We start from the raw sequence: 15,677 nt of genomic DNA, 5'->3' as shown, positions 1-15,677 counted from the left end.
GGACAAGATCACTCAAAAACACATCCCTAGTCTTTTAGATGACAATAATAAACTCTTACAATAACAATAGACTTTTCTATATTATTTCCCTTTCTGTGCAGGAGGCATATAATGTTATACTTCTAATGTCATGTTTCTAGGCTTCTATATTCAAATTTATTACTTTATTCAGGGTTTTTAATTTGTATGTAAAAGATGTAGTATACATTTAAACAAAATTTTTAGAGTGGAGGAAGCAGAAACTCCAACCTTGGCTTTCACATGGTTAAAGCAGTCGGTAAGAGAGTGGCAAATCCACAACATTGTTCATTTCCACCAATTTTTGTTTTACACTTGTTGTGTCTCTCTGCCATTCCCTGTGTTTATCTGAAGTGTCTGAACAAGACACATTGGCAACCATCTGCCATCGATTTTATTTTCATTGCACTGCACTAATGGCAAACTTGTTTATCTTTGAGGGCTTTATTCAATCAAAAAATTTGTCTAGCCGTGATTGCATGCGGGGTGGCTGCTTCTGCTGCTGAGAAGGGCTCATAGAAATAGCTTGGGTTTCCATCTAGCATAATGACATTAAACTCCATGTCCAGCTGACTTGTGAGCCACGTGTGGTAGCTGCTTGTTTGTTGGCTGTGTGGACCATAAGGATAAATAGCTTTTCTGTTGTCGGTGGGCAATGGAATGAAATTGAGGTGCAGAGCCATGGCTGAGCCCTGGTGCTCACCACCCCTCCTGTGCGTGGAGCTGAAGGTTCAGGGGCACGAACAACACAAGGGAGGCACAGGGAGATTGCTGGGAGGGAAGGATCACCTCCAGTTCAGTTGTCCTCCTGCCCAACCTCCAGGCTTGGAGGTGGCCAGAAATGTTCTTCAGAGGAAAAAAGCCTTTTGCTTTCAGTCTCTCAAGTGCCCTGCTTTAGGGAATAGATCAACATCTACTTTGGAAAACAGACTCTTTGGAAATATGCTAAATTTGTCTATTGTACACTGTTGCTTGTTGAGATTTAAACAAATTTTTAAACAAATGAGTTTTTTGCCACCTTGTTTTATTGCTGTTGTTCTTTAATTGACAGGATGAGGCTGATTTTTTGTCTGTTTCTATAACTCTCTGTGGTTCAATGCAACCATTCTAGTTTATTTATAAATACTGTTGTGCAATATATACCTAGATATTTTATTTAATTGTCTACCTTAGAAAGGTAGTCAGTTCACAATTATTCATATAGAGCTTGATCTTCAAATAGGTGCACTAACAATTGGCTCAGTAGAAAGGGTACTTACAGGGCACTGAGCAAGATTAAATAGACCAGGAAACATCAGCTGCTTCCGACGGCATTTTCTCTCACCAATATTTCCACTAAAACAAACATGAAAGATGCTTTGCAAAGAGTGCTCTCAGTAACAGAAGATCTTCCTAGACATTACCATGGGCTTTTGATGGGCTTTCTCATCAGGTCGGAGCTGTGTTGTTTGGTGATGCAAATGCCTGATCTGCTCTTTTCCACCAGCGGTGTGATTTTTACTGGCGTTCCCTGCTCTGCTTCACTGAACTTCAGCATGTCTAAAAGATGGTTTGACTTCGCCTGACAGACCACTCTTGGAGCAAGGAAATGGATTAAGAAATGCCTGGAATAAGAAGTGCTTCTGCTCTGGCAGAGCTGGGGAGGTGGCGATGGCCAGGCAGGAGGGACAATAAATTTGGTGTAATGAGTGGTCTTTTCACCATGCAGAACAGGAGGTAGAAGGTGATGCCTGACTGTAGGGTTAGCATGGCTTTGCTGGGAGAATGTCCCAGGGAGAGCAGCCCCAAGCCATGGCTACACTGTGACTGGCCTCTGGCCATGTCCTGGGACTGCGGCGAGTGGTGCCCTGGGTCACCCAACCATACAGACATCTAGGCTCAGCTCTGGTTCAGAGTGTGTTTACACCATATGAAAAGTTTGGCTTGGTGGCCCCCAAATAATTTGTCATTAATTCCAGGTACTTTTTCTGAAATAGAATGAAAGGTCTCACTTTAGTATCTTGTTGGCCAGGGAATCCTATACCTCCCATCCACTCAGTTGTTAAATAATAAGCAGATTTAAAAGGTATGGTACTGAACTCTAATGGCCAAGTGAAATTTCTTAGAATTCACCAATTGAAATAACATTTGGAAAAACATTTTTTAAATTAATTTTGATTTTGTCATATTGTTTATACACTGATATGTAGAACTTGGGGGCATTCCTGTATATTTGAAAAAATATGGTCAATGGATAGCAATGAGCTGGGTCTCAATCCTGAAGTAGTTACATACGTGTTTATTATTTCTAGTCTTAAACCCATGTGTTAGATTTCAGGTGGTTTAATCTAAGGTATGATTAACTGCAGAGGATGAGGTAAAGAACAGTAAGTGTAAACCCTCTATCTTCCCACATTAATGTGTATTTGTCTTTCAGAGCCTCAGTGAAGGCAGGTAGCAGGCACATTTTGAATAAAAAAATATACAGAAGAAATATCTAAATAAAAGAAGAAAAAGATTAAGGAAGATGGCTAATCCTGTATGTATTTGTATACATTACTCCTGTAATGTTTTTGTGGGCCCAATATGACCTGGCTGTGCTGTACCACCCTCCTTACAGCCTGTCCTGGCAGGAGCCGTCTCTTGGAGCGCTGCCCTGTAGGGGAGCCACCAGTGAAGCACCGACCACTCGATCTGCTCTCTCTGGATTCAGGGAGAAGGGGGGAGGTTTGGCCAGAGGGACTTAGCGAACATTTTCCAAAGGGAGAAACAGTGCGGACCACGCTAAAGATGATTCATATTTGCATCTCTTGTGACCTTTTAGTAAGACCCACTGCACACATGCTTGACCTTTCCATGGTCCAGCTGCTGCAGAGTTTGCAAAGAACATGTTTAACTCTGCTATTTGCAACTGGAGTTGTGTATTTATAATGCAGGCTAGGGTCTTGCACAAAGACCAGAGGGCCAAGTCACCCCACATCTTCTAGACCTAGGATTGCCTTAGTCTGTTTTTACAGCTATGCCTCTTAAAGTAATGCAATGATTCCTTTTAAAAACTAATTGCATTAGGGCTTAGTTTGAGCCAAGATAGTTGTAAAGTTGTCCTGGGTAGAGCTATCCAGGCATGCAAAAATCTCAATTGAGTAATATTTCCTGTACTATTTGCATTAAATAGGAATGCCAATAAAATTTAATTATTAATGCTGTTAATTATTAAAATGGAAATATCATGTTATAATACATGATGCTTATTAATTACTTGGAGGAAGTATTGGTTGAGCATAACAATGATGTTGTGGTGTCTCAGGGGAGTCCTTCCCAGTAGAATCTTTCTTTGTGCTCCTGATTGTATCTCCACCTCCATCCCAGCCATCCCCAACACGACCCAGATGCTCCTGACACAGAAGCAGTGAGGGCACAGGACATAGCACATGTTCTGCTGTTAAAGGGAGCAGTGATGACCTCAATCTGTCTTGCTTTCTACTTGTGCCACGCTATCGTTGTGGCTTTCAGGAACCCAAAGTGTGATAACCTTTTTGCTAGACATGCTGTGTTCACAGGTCACCTGTGCGTGTTGCTTGATGACCCAAGTCTCCCTGTAGCTGTCTGGAGTGAAGATGGGGGCTGGAGAAGTGAACTGAGCTTTGGCCAGGCACTGGGTTGGTGTGCCCTTCTTCCCTTTTACGTTGAAGGGTTAGTACAAGAGGGGTCAATCTACATAGCTACAAATACCCCGTGTCCTGCCCAGTGGAGAAACTGGGAGCACTAGCCGAAAGAAAAGAAATCCTTGTAATAAAGGGACTCTGGAAATAAATATACTGTGAAACCTTTTCATACATAATTGTAGTCTGAATTCATGTTATTGATGAGAGGAGCTGAATGAGGAAGAATCTGCTTAATTAGGCTGATGATGGTCCCACCTTTTGGAGCCATTTTTCCGAACAGCTGTTTGCTCTGTATTTTCACTTGGCCTTCTTGCGAAAAGTTAGTTAATGTGTGTTTTTGCTGTCTCTGTCTTAGAATCACAGAATACACCTCTGGACCTGACATGATTCTTTGCGTCGCTTCACTAAGATAGCACAGCTCTGAAACACCAATGTCAAGGTATGAATTACCCAGGCAACTCAGGGCTTAGAATAAATGGTTTTAGAGGAAAATTGGAAAGAACTTATATTACATGTGCTAATTATAACAGGTCACTGAATATAAGACTAAAAGGCAATTTAATGTTTTAGTATGGAATCTGTCTTGCCTAACTCTAGCTGTCAAAGCAAATTAAGAGCACACAGGGGAACTGGACTAACAAAGAGTCCTGTAGCTTCTTTCATATAAGGGGAGAGAAGCTGACACCTTCACAGAGCAAATTTTTCAAAGATTCTTAGATACATATTTTAAATAGACCACTGATTATGGAAAAGCCTACCTGAGTAGCTTAGACTAGATAGATGATTAACATCTAAATTAGACCTGTAGCAAAGCAGATGATGCAGTAAGACAGCAGCAAGTTAGTAACAGCCATTGCTAGCAGTAATGACATTTGAACCATTGAGAAAACAATAATATTAAATAATGAAGGAATCCACCTTGAGGAATCAGCACAAGTGTGTCATTAGCTTACCTGTTTACAGTCTCTCATCCTGCATCAATATTTACACCAGGGTTCTCATTCACAAAGCCCAAATGTTCTGTCCCTCTGCATAGGTATTGTTCTTTGCTCTTCTTGTCTGGTCAGTAAGATACAGTAGACATAGGGCTGAGATGTATGGAAATTAGGTTATTTGAATCTGGCCATGGTGTCTAAATTGACAGAGTTATACCTGAAACATATTTCATGTGAAAAGGGGTGATCAATGTAAGCAAAAAAGCATGGGTTTTTCTTGAGAACTGAGGAACAGTCAATTAGCAGTGACTGAAGGAAACATGAAAATACTGATGTAGAAGCAAAAAGACTTTTGAATATTTTCTGTATTCTTGCTTTTTATTTCAGTTCTGAATATTAGGTTGTTGCAAATGAGGCATGGTAGTCAAAGCTTATTACTGGCCATGACACAAAGGCAAACATCTCTAGCTGCAGTGAAATTAGAAATGCTTGTTTAAAAACCTTCTCTCAACATAAAATCCAGTACTACATAGATAAAATATTCATTTTCTGGTTTCAGAATCTAATAGTTTGATTGAGTGAATATTTGAGTCAATATAAGAACTATTCAAAAAAAGACACTTAGAAAATTCTGGTGTAACAACAGGGTTGCTCAGCTCCTAGGAAACAACATTTCACCAGCACTAGATCAGCAATATGCTCAGTGCATCAAGAAGATATATTGCTGGTTACTTTTGCTTAGTGACTGGGTTTTTTTGTTGAGATTTGGAAAGAAAATTAATGAGCCCACAGTATTCCTTCCTGTATTTGTAGCTGGACAAGGAGGAGGTGCTGAGATTATGAGAAAGGTGACATTTCTAGGACTTCAGTTCATGGCATGGGAAAGCTGAAAATCTTTGCTTTGAGAATGAGGATGCTATTTAAAAGCTATTTAAAAGCATGGTCCCCAGTGTAGTTGGAGTATTAAACAGATCTTGGAGATTATTGAGGCAAAAAGAAAGAAATGACAGGAAATTCTGTAGCGTGATTCTAACTTGCCTATAGGTAAGAGATGTCATTGAATTAGATGTGATCCATATGAACTTGGCACTGCACCGCACTGTGACTTTTGGCCTCTATCAAATTGCAGTGTGTGCCTGTGCATTTGATGGCTATATTTTCATGTTCCCTCTAATCAGTTCTTGTATGTCAGTCATTTTGTTATTCTATTAGAGGTTAAGCTTGAAGAGCAAGCCATATGCAAATCCAGTGACATTGTTGACTTTCCATCTGTGCTAGAACTAACCAATCAAGCAAGTATAATGAGTGGGGTAACCCTGTCTACCGATGGTATCGCATAGCCAGAAAACATTTCTATAGAGCCTATGGGAAGTGTGAGATGCAGGAATAACTAGAAAAGAAAATAACCGTATCCCCAGAATAAACACAGAGTAGAAGTCAGTGTTTCCTCCCAAGCGCTAACCTGTGGCCATTTTTAAATCCAGATTTGTGGTCCATCTAGATGGGAACCCCAACCATTGGTAAGAGAGTTTCCTGGAGAGCACATGAGGAAGCTTCTGGGCAGTTCAGCATGTCACGGGCTGTGCTCCCAGCTGCTCCTCTGCCAGTCTTTGAGGGTGCTCGAGATGTAACTGCTGTTTCTTTCAGAACAGCATATGAGGAAAGAAGGGTTGATTACTTTCCTCCAGCAATTAGGAGGGTTTGTCCTGAAATCAGAGGGCTCTGCACTATCTCGGAAAGGAAGGTACACTGGTTTGCTTCAGTGGGTGTGCTGTGCCCTCCATAATCCTTTGTCATGGTCCCCGGAGGGTGGTGGTCTTGCAAGTAATGAAGATACCTGCTGCATTTCCCCTCTTTCTGCTGTTATGTATTTCTACCTATAGAAATTCCTGGTCAACTTTGTTAGCTTTTCTGTTTTCAAAGAGGTTTTTTTTATTTTTTTTTAAATTAGCAGAATACCCAGAAGCTGGGTTATAGGAGCTATGTGCTTCTAAAAATGGATTGCAGCCCAAGAGGGTCACCTATGCAAGTCGATGGGACTTGGGAATACCAACAGAGTGCAGACATCCAGTACCTGTCCACCTCATCCTCTGCCTGTTCTCCTTCTCTTCCAAATCCAGTGCTGGCAGGAACGCATGTATGACATTTTACACTAAGGCTAGCCAGAGCTATAGCACATGTTATGCTACTGTAGCCAACATCAATAGTTTGCAGTGGAAAACTGATGAGTCTTTTCTTATTTGAAGATAGGATATATCATAGAAGTCAAATTAAAATCAAGATTGTTGGTCCACTAGGCTGAAAAGATTTGCCTAAAATATAAATTTCACTTAAAAGTATTAAATAATTTTCTGGCTGTTAGTTTCCTTGAAAGAAAGGCATCACAGATTATATAGTGCTTGTTTAAGAGCAAGTTACATATTGCTCATGGAAATGGCTTCTTGCAGCAATGGGCCTTAATTCCTCTTCCTTTGTTTCTATTCTTCTTGAGGATTGTTTCAGATATATTGGCTTGGAGATAATCCAGATTTGGGATTTCTTGTTCCTAGGAAGTTTGGTCCCTTCAGATTTTGCTCTTGATGGATATGGAATAAAACAGGCTTTCTTTTTAAATTTTTTTTTCACAAATAATTAAAAAAAGGAAATTATAATTGTTGTTGTTGTAATTTAGAGAGCAGTAAAGCATTTCCACACAGCATGTATTTCCCCAGACTCTGGCAGCAACTGAAAGGAACTGACATTTTTGTCAGGTGCCTGCTTTGAGCAAAAAGAATACAAAGAGAAGTAGCAGAAATGTCACATTGAGGCAACAACTGAGGCTTCCAGAGCACTACAGTTTGCAAGATCCTCCACCATGAGAACTGCCCTTCCGCAGCTCTGAGATCCTGAGGCTGCTCTGCAATCTAAAGGCCTTGTGCATTTCTGTTATATGTTGTGATTGGTGAAACTGTATTTTGTGATGAATGTCTGTGTTTTTTAGTATTAAAAATTCCCTCTAGTATTATAGAGTTATGAGTGAATGTACCCCATAGAAGTTCAGCGCCAAAGTCTGATCCTGTGGACAAGCCTCAAGTCAAGGAGCCACGTCTGTTGCAGCAGGATTAAAACTTCTCTTCCATCTGTGAAGGGGTCACAGCCTGTTTAAGCCACAGTCCGGCACACAGAACAGAAGAGGAGGCTGATGCTTCTCACATAAGTTGTTTTCTCCCCTGGTGTCTTTGCACTGTCAGACATTTATTTTGGGATAGGTTTCACTGAAGGGTAGATCTCTGTAGTACAGTTGTCTACATCCAAGCTAGTCATAGGGATGCACTTTGTAGTCAGTAGAGTCCTGTAGGGCACGTAACATATGACTGTCCCCCTCGTGTGTTGATCTGCTCACAGACTGACTTCTCTGATGATTTGCTCAGGGTACATTTGACTACCTACTTCCAGGGAAAATTTCTCTGTAAAGAGTTTTGTGTGTCAGTAGCACTTTGAGGGAGCTCATAACACAATTCTACCCATCTTTAGGGTTTCTTGTCTCATGGTGGATAGAAGTTATAATTTGTCACAAAGTTTTTGTGAAGTGGGATTTTTTTAAGGTTTATGTCCAGGCCCAGTACAGATGGAAGTGTATCTGATCTGCTTGTCTGGCTGATTTGCTGAGGCATATTCTACCACTAATCTGGAAAGCTGAGGCTTTTCTTATGAGAAATTGGCATGAAGAGGCAAATCTGGCCCCCGTACTGCAGATGCATAAAGCACTTTGGCAGAGGGATAAATGTGGTTCTGCTGCACAGACTGTGCTGCTTCTCTCTGCAAAACACAATTCTTCTCCTTGAGGATCTCTGTGGGAAAGATAGAGTGGTGCTGATGGTGGGGGGGAGTTTGCAGCTTTTTACACTCACCTTTGGGACTGATTCATTGCATGAGCCCAAAGCCTGTGAGAAGAAGTCTGAAACTGCTTTTGCATTTAATGAAGATGAAGGGCTACGTGGAGACTTCAGAGAGAGTCATGTTGTTATTAGTCAAGAGTTGGAAGAAACATCTGCTGTCAATGTCTTTTTTGTACAAGATAGAATTTTGAATTTTTTTCATGCCTCTAAACACATCTGTGAAACATACCTTTAAATGCATGGAGAGAAGAGAGAGAAATTTTGTCTGAGTGTCTTAACATGAGATATAACCAAGCAATGGCGTTTCAGATTCCCTCTGAACAAAGGGCTGACCAATAGAGGACAAGGCCTAGGACAGGGACAGCATTGTCTCTAACTGTCTTTCTTCTCAAATTATTCAGGGTAGAAGTGGAACAAATGCTTTTCTAATGGTGGGTTGGGAATATATAACCATTATGTTGTCCTCATGCTATTATGACCGAGGCTTAATGATTCTTCAGATGAACTCCCTCAGCTGAGAATACATTAATAAAAATGTTCTGCTTATCCTGCTTTGCTGGACTTTCTAGAGTAGAAAACTGGGAACAGCTTTGTTTTTCTACTTGCCATAAAAATAGGTGGAAATAAGTTAATGCTGTTCAGAATGGGCACTGGAATCAAATGAATGAATAAAACATTGCTGTTCCTACATGGTCATGCAACTGAACAGAATTGCATTTTAATAGTTAGCATATAAATATAAAAACACTGTAAGACAGTGATATGCTCCGGGAAACCTGAGGGAATTTGGCATTTTATGTCAAGATCTGCATTAATGTGAAGAAATGTGTGCAAACTTGGACTAGATGAGAAAGCAGTGCCCGTCACTTTGGTTGGAGCTTCATGAGTTGTCAGGCTAGGAGAAACCATCAAGCATGAGAATAATCTCACTTGGTTAGTTAAATGCCCTATGTCAATGTGAATTGCCTGGTGTGCCCTTCAGAAACAATGGAAAGAAACAGGTGTCTCCAATAAACAGTTTCTCTGCCTTGCTTTTAGGATTAAATGTATCACCCTCTGAAGGTGCCTATTTTTTGTAAGGAATAAGGAAGGCACCTCAGTCTGAGGTGCCAAGTTTAGTTGTAAATGATATATTTTTAGATCCCTGATTTAGGACAGTTGAATCCCACTACTAAACTAATGTGAGATGTAGGACTTCTCTGAAATTAATTTTTTGAGCTAAAGCATTTTATGGAAAAAACAACAAAGCTTGGTTTTAAAATGACCAGTCATGAAGGATCTACTGCATTTTCTAGTAAATTGTTCCAGCTGTTAATTATGTTTATACTGTTTTTAAAGCTCTTTGCTTTATTTATAGCCTAAATTAGTCTAACTTCAACTTTTAGCTGATAGATATTGTTAATCCCTGGCCTGCTCCAGTGAGCTATTGCATAGCTTTGCTCCGATGCAGTGCATGTGGGGATTAATCTCTTCTTAATTCACTTGTCTCAGAATCAGGTGCCTAGTCTGAATGAATCATTTCGTTTCCTCCAGTAGTCCATGGAGACACATAATGATTTATCCAAGCTCTTTAGGACATTTAGTTTAGGCTGGAGCAAAAGCATCCTGGTGTGATGATACTTTCTCTTTCCATCAGTTTCAGAGAGGGCCTGGAAGAGGTGGTTTACGCTAGATGACATTAGATCAGCTAAAACCAGGTGGAATAAAGTCCTCTCTGACATGTGCTCATGACATTCCTGACCTTTGATTCATTAAATTAAACATATTAAGCTGCTGGAATCAGCCTTTAAAGATTGTCTTCCCTTCCTTCCCCCTTTTCCCTTGTCTGTTATGCTATTCTTCACTGAAGTCTCCTGACTTTCTTATCACTCCTCACAAAGAGTGGACACCAGAAGTGGACACTCTTCCAGCATAGTACCACACTCCCCTGCTCCTACTTGAGATTCCCATTTGAAAATATAAGGACCACATCAGCACATTGCTTTGAGACCTCAGCATGAGTAATTTTCTCCCCTGACCCTCAAATCCTTTCCAAATAACCACATCCCAGAGCATGGTTCTTCATCCTGTGCACATGGCCTATCTTTTTTTAAAAGATAATTCTTTTGAGGGACTAGGCTAAGCCGATTTCTTTTTAAATTCCAGATCTCAAGACACATAAGGCAGACGCTTTTCAGAAGGGCAATACTTCATCTGCAAAATTTGACCTTAGCTGAAATAACAGGGATGTGGCTCAGAGAGGAGACAGTATTTTGTAAACCATATAATCTCTCATCTCTCACATGTGGTGTTTTTCCCCCTGCATTTTTAAAGAAAATTATTGATTTTTGCATTAAGTCACAGAAAATAGTAATAAATTAACTGTTTGAGTGCCCGATACCCTGTGCTGCAGAATTAGCCTCACGTTCACACATTCTTCATATGTGTAATGGCAGCTCTTTGGAAGGAGGCCTACATTTTCTGTGTATGCAGACATCAGTTTGGCTGGAATCTGATCTCAGCTGAACCAGTCTGAATCTAAAGCAAAGCCACGGACTGTGCAGCTGTTACTCTAGGTTTACACACTTGTAACTCAGCCCATCCTGAAATCTCAGTCAGTCCGCATCTTCACGAGCTGAGTGCATTGTTTCCTGGAAGTTTGTTTGCAGAGAGAGAAGATAATATAAAGGGAACACTGAAAAGTTTCTCCATTTCAAAGATGTCCTCAGAATCTTAGAAAAAATGTGTAACGTTTTTAAAGAAAGGACAAAGAGCCTAATTTGGCATGCTTTATCCCAGATTGTCTCAATAAAGGTGCATGAGTATTGCTGGGGAATGCCTATGTACTGGTAGCAGACAGATGCAACCTTGCTGTTCTCCAGCTCCAGGCCAGAAGCCATCTGTCCATTACTGTTGCTTGTGCTCGAAATACCATGTCTTGCCAAGTATTTTTGTTATCTGGAATGTGGTATAGGAATAACCAGCCCAAGCTGAGAGGAAGAGATTTCAATGTTTTAAAACCATATTTTTTTAAGGACGCCTTAAATACTCAAATGTCACGGGTATTCATATGGAAATATATAGTTAACGTCAGTCCTTAAAACTAAAACATGTTACACATTAAATTGTACTTACAAACTGGGCACCTGCCCCCTTTTCTTTTCCATACTAGTGCTCCTGGAGATCTTTTCTTTTTATGTCCTGTTTCTATTGTATTCACTACAGCCTTCTGACTATGAACAACAAAAATGTTCACATAATTCAGTATGCTAATTCGAATACCCGCTTTATACAAAATAATTGTAATAAAATTTTTCTTTTGGTTTATTTGTTCACATTCCCTCCTCTTCTTCCCATACATGTGTCTTTTATTCAGCTTTTCCTCTCACTGTGGAGACAGCACAGTTAGAGATGAAATAATTATTAAGCATTTAATTTCTAATCCATATCCCTCACAGCTTCAGACTTACCCCTTTGAGAATGTATTTTATTTTAGCCGTTAAGTTTTGACTGCAGGTACAGGAGGCTAACTTTAATAAAGGTGGCTGAAGAATTTTCTAGAGAATAATTTTCTTTTGGATATGCTCCAAAGAACAGATCTTTCCCAAGCATGTATCAAAAGGTGAATAAATTGTAACAGGAAAAAAAACCCCACATTAAAGCTGTCATGATAGTATCAAAATCTTTTCTGCTGGCTATACAGAAATACAGATTTTTGGGTTTCTTTATTTTCATTTCAATTTGCTGTATGCTCAAAGCTTGTATATAACAATGTAGCATGAAATCTGTATTTCTTATTATGTACTAGTATGTATTTTCAAAAGTATTTTAGAATTCTCACAATAAAGTGATCTTAAATGAAAATAAATGATAATAACTACTTAAATTCATTCAGAGTGCACCCAGACAACACAAGAATGGCTACTTTTGGACACTAGTGTGATGAGCGAGCCAGTGCAGCAGAACAAGACCCAAGCTCAATCAGGCTTTCAGACATCCCAAAGAGATGCCTGTTTCTCTGGAGTTTCCCATGGCCCAGAGACAGCCAAGCTCAGACCTGAGCAATGCCTTTGCTCAGCACCTATTTTGACCTCACAGACTTGTGTTTATACATTTCTTCTCCTTGTCTCATGGTAGTTTTATTCTTGATTTCTTCATTTGTTCCTCTCATTCTTTTTCTTGTTCCTACCTCTTTCTCCCAACCTTTTTCTCTCCTGCTCCTCCTGGTCCTTCCTCCCTCTCTGCTCCGATGGCTGTCAGGAGAGTGATGTGCCTGGTCTCTTTCTGGGCACTGAAGAGCTGTAGGCTGCCCCATTTCTACGCAGGAAGCTGGAGATCCCATCTTCCAGCTCGCAGCAAGAGCTCTGACAGTCAGTTGACAGAGCAGAGAATTGGGACTGGCTCTGAAACACATTTTTTTTATTATATAAGGATTCTGGCTTGAGGAAATACAATGATAGCAGGTGGATTTAATGAAAATTGTTTTGGCATGATATGACTCAAAAGCCCTAATTCTAGCCACCATTTGCCCTTGGTTATTAAGAAGCTAGTACCTCAACCAGGCAGATTTGAGTCAATTAGCAAGTATAACTCACAACTGACTTGGGGAGGAACAGCTTATCCACTTGAGACTCCTCAGATGTGTAACTAATAAGAAGTTGTCAGCTTACATTAATTTTTACACATCTTGGCTACATCGGAGATGTAAAGGCAAAATCTAGTGCTCAAAAAGATGACATGGAATTGGGGACTCCACAGGGAACTTAATCAATGCACACGTTACATTGATCACATAATTTTTCACTGTGGCAGGCTACTGATGAGATTTTTCTCCTTATGTAACTCTCTCAGAATAATGTGTTGGAGAAAAGATAATAGAAAGGAAATTACATCTGCAAAATACAAGAAGCAGTTGTAATATTTTGTGAAATGCTGCTCAGTGAACTGAAACATCTCTCACAGGATGAGTTCTCTGCCTGAAAGATGCATCCAATGTGCATAAACAGAGGCGACTTTCCACCACAGGAACATGGATTACTTACAAAAGGCTGGAATCTGATTTTAGTTACACCTGCATGCCCTGAAATGAATTTATTTGACTTTACTGATGCAAATGTCTGGCATCATATTTAACCTGAGGAAACAGTTGTCCTTTTCTGCAATGGTGTCATATTCTCAAGAGAAATTGGTAAAACTGTATTTATAAAATAATTTTCTTTCTTTATAAAGCGTACAGAAAATCTGAAAATTGTCCATAGCAAAAATTTCTAGCCGTAAACCTGACTCCAGGAAACAGCTCTTCTGGATCTCTGTTTTTGTGCTTGGATTAGGAAGACGTGCAGCAGGGGGTACACACTTCCAGGGGCTGGCAGAAAACACTGAGGCTGGGTCCCACTTTGGCCCTGGGTGAGTCATGATGGATCAAGCTGAGGGCATGTGTACACTTTCAAAGCTGGTGGTCCCAGACCAGCCACAGTTCCCAGGCTTCTGACAGTCCTCAGTAATTTTTTTATACCCACAGTGCCACTGTGAATTAGCTCATTTACATTCTCCACATTTTATCTGTGGGAAATCAAGGCACAGATGAACTCAGTTACTTTGCATGAAGACACACAGATAATCCCAAGATACAGGACAGTCTCAGGATAAAGGCCCATCCCTTGCTTAAAATACAGTTGCAATTCTAGTATGGGACAAAAGAGAAGCCTAGACCAAAATATGGTCCATTCAGTTGGCAACATTTTGTGCTCTCCAGAGTTGACTTTATCATCCACCACTCTCCCAAACAGCTTTCTGCAAAGGTATCTCAAAGTGTCACAAATGCCAAGTGTCCATAAAGTAAAGGATGGAAAACATCATGTTACATAAAAAGACATTGTTCAGCTGAATGCTGATAACTCTGTCTTTTTTTTTTTCTATTCCATCAAGTACATAAAATATTTAGAAGCCCAGTCTCATGCTTCTGATGACTGAATGTGTCCTGAACTCTTCAGTATAATAGCATATAAATAATGTGGAAATTCCTAAATTTCTTAACCAGAGTTCATACTTGGGGTAAAAATTAAGAAGTATATTACTAGTTTTTCAAAGCTCCATCTCATTGTTACTTTGCTGTCAGGATCTCAAAAGGTTACTGATTGCACTGTGGGCCCTAGTTCTGCTCTCAATCTAGTTTATTGTCATTTTATTATGTTTAATAGTTCTGATGCAACCATCTGAAAGAGAACAATCAAGCCCTAAATCTGTATGAAGCTAATATATATCTTGTATTCTTTAAGAGCTTCCACTTTAAAATGAAATGTGGCAATTAGCTTTTAATAAGGTCTCATTATTTTAATAAAAAAACTACCGACAGATTGAGTTTTAAGATGTGTTTAACATCACAAGCTTGTTCAAGATATAATTCTGTTTTTGTTAAATGATAATCAGCAAAACATACTTTGAATAGGTCTGAATGCTTATATATGCTACTTACTAAGGATGTTTTAGTATCTTCCATTTTTTCTAGAGAGGTTGGATCCCAAAAAAGGGTAGGCAGAAAAAGTGGTAAGGAGATAACTGCAGTGAGGTAGCTTTGCCTTGCTCACCCAGCAGATTAATGTCTCCTTTTAGTGGAAGTGCTATCAGAAATATGAAAGGACTACCTACCATATGGGGATGAAGGTTTTTAGTACCTGAAAAAATACCTACTAGTTTCACTGCCAAATAGTAGACAATCAACTTAGGTGTATTATACACAGTGAAGACAACACTGTCTTTGAAGATTTGTTACAGTCATATAAATTGGGGAACGGCTGGAAGGAATAATTCAGTCCCATTTTGGGGCACTCTATGGTGACGTTTTGAGAGGGGAAACAGACCTCTCTCATTTTCAGAAGTCCAGCCCAGACTGTGCAATTCCCTCCTGCTGAGTAACACTAAATCATGCCAGCAGTCTCACTGACTGTGCACCGCATTCTTTTATGCTGGGCTGGGCTGCATTCGCTGCAAAGCAAACTTCAGACTTACAAGAGGTCCCAAGAGTGTTTGAGAAGTTTTCCCATCTCTGTTAAACTTGCCTGCACTGACAGAAACTATGAAACAGAGGAAGATTCATCTTGAACGATCAGCACTTACAGCTAAGGCAATATCTTGGTCCAGTGGCTTGGAACTTTGAAAAGTGAACCCAAATGACACTTTGTTTATGGAGCTGCTTCACAAGTAATAGTATGGCTCAAGATTTT

Source organism: Numenius arquata, chromosome 2, assembly GCF_964106895.1.
Source record: "Numenius arquata chromosome 2, bNumArq3.hap1.1, whole genome shotgun sequence".
Lineage (NCBI taxonomy): Eukaryota > Metazoa > Chordata > Aves > Charadriiformes > Scolopacidae > Numenius > Numenius arquata.
The sequence above is the reverse complement of the archived record's forward strand: the minus strand, read 5'-3'. Positions refer to the sequence as shown.